The sequence below is a fragment of the Manacus vitellinus genome, unplaced genomic scaffold (genome assembly GCF_001715985.3).
Source record: "Manacus vitellinus isolate BGI_N305 unplaced genomic scaffold, ASM171598v3 scaffold_77_pilon, whole genome shotgun sequence".
NCBI classification, from domain to species: domain Eukaryota; kingdom Metazoa; phylum Chordata; class Aves; order Passeriformes; family Pipridae; genus Manacus; species Manacus vitellinus.
This window is the reverse complement of record NW_021940802.1, coordinates 940,499-942,366: the sequence shown is the minus strand read 5'-3', so window position 1 is coordinate 942,366 and position 1,868 is coordinate 940,499.

Genomic DNA, 1,868 nt, shown 5'->3' with positions numbered 1-1,868 from the left:
CTTTTTTTTTTTTTTTTTTAAATCAAGGAATAGATTTTATTTAAGAACATAAGCTAACATAGCTAAAAATATATTTGTCAGATTCTGGCAGGAAATGGGTTTTATACTTTGTCTTTTTATATCTTTTCTACTACATCAAGATTTTTGCCATCCTCTCCAGCCAAAGTGCTGTCCAGAGATCCCTGTTTGCCCATAACATCCTAAATTGCCCTGACATTACTGTTTAAAGCAATCAAATTAATTTGTGACAAATGCAATTGTTCCAAGTGAAAAAACCTTCACGTTCCAGAGCTTATTTATTTCATTTCTTTACATGGAGGACATTCAAATAATAGTAAAATCTTTGTGTTACCATTACACCCATAAAAATAGTAAACACCATCTCTTTTTTTCAACCCATTCAATCCTTGTTCTCTGTTTATGGTCAAAGCATCTACCTGCAGGCACAGGGAACATACAGCAACTGGAATTTGCTCATGTGGATGGCTGGAGTAACTGGGAAAAGGGCTGGACTCACACTGGTTATGGAGCAGCCCTGCTGCTGGGTTGGGGCACAGAATGCAGCAACCCAAGGCCCTGATTTTAGGTTTATTCAATCAGTTATTCTGAAGCTGAGCAGACATAACTGAGATCTGTCTAAGCAGGAATATTCAAAATGGTAATTGCAGATGACCCACCAGTATTAACTCCATTCCCCTTAACCGTCTCTTGAATTAACAAGGTCAGACACAAGAGCTTGAATATAAATAATGTCAGATATTCCTGTTTTTAAGATACTCAAAGCTGATGTTTAGGCTGTTCCTTTGCACGGTTATTTGCAATTTTTACAGGGTCTGTGACTCACAGAGGGGAACAGAGCTTTATAATGCCTGCATGCCCTTTGACAAGCTTATTCTGTAGCTGCTGTGTTTTTCTAATTAACTTTTGTTGAGATTCATAATGGTCAATGGGAAGTATTGGTGATTTAACTACATAGTGCAGAACATTAGCTTATTAATTATGATGTGGCATGATTTGTTTATCTACCTCTGCCCCAGCTTCTGTTCACAGGCACGTGTGCACAAACAGAGAGAGCAAATAATCACCCCTTTTCTGGATCAGAAAAATGCCTATCCATTAAATTTCCTGGGTTTATATTGAGGATGTGATATTTTAAGAGACAGATTCTTGTCAAGGACAGGTAAGCAAGGAACTGAAACATCCAGCAGATATGTCTGATACCACCTATCTGACAAAAACCCAGTTTTGGCAAAAATTGGCTCCTGAGTCATATGGAGGTGAAGAAAAAGCTCTTTCTTTGCTGCAGATCTCCACTGCCTTTGCTCGCCTGTGATATTACTTTTAAGGTGAACTCTTGCATATGGTGATTTAGGTTTCTGCCTTTTGTATGAAAACACTGCAGAGGGAGAAGGCCAGAGCCCAACAGTAGCACCAGGAGTGTCACTTATGCCCCTTAAAGCTCATGTTTCTCCTGACTCAGTTGAAATTTGATGACTTCGACCTTTTTCAGCCCTGAGATACAGTGATGTGCAAAAATGTAACTAGAAATCACAGACAGTTATAAAAACACAACAAAGGGACAAACTATTTGGGCTCCTCTTTTGGCCACACTGATTTGCACTATAGTAGTTGAAAAAAAAACTGGAAGTCTGTGTTAAAACAAAAATAACTGTCTATGATCCTCTTTTTAAATAAATTATTTCAGCTCATTAGAGAAAGAGTCACAGCTGTGTGCAGTGCTTTGAAACACCAGCAGACTTGGGCTCCTTCCTCAGGTCTCCTCTAGCCCTGCTGACCACAGTGGTGTGCTGGAGGCTGCCTTACACCTGTGTGAAGAGAGTGGAAAACCATCACCCCTTATCCTATTG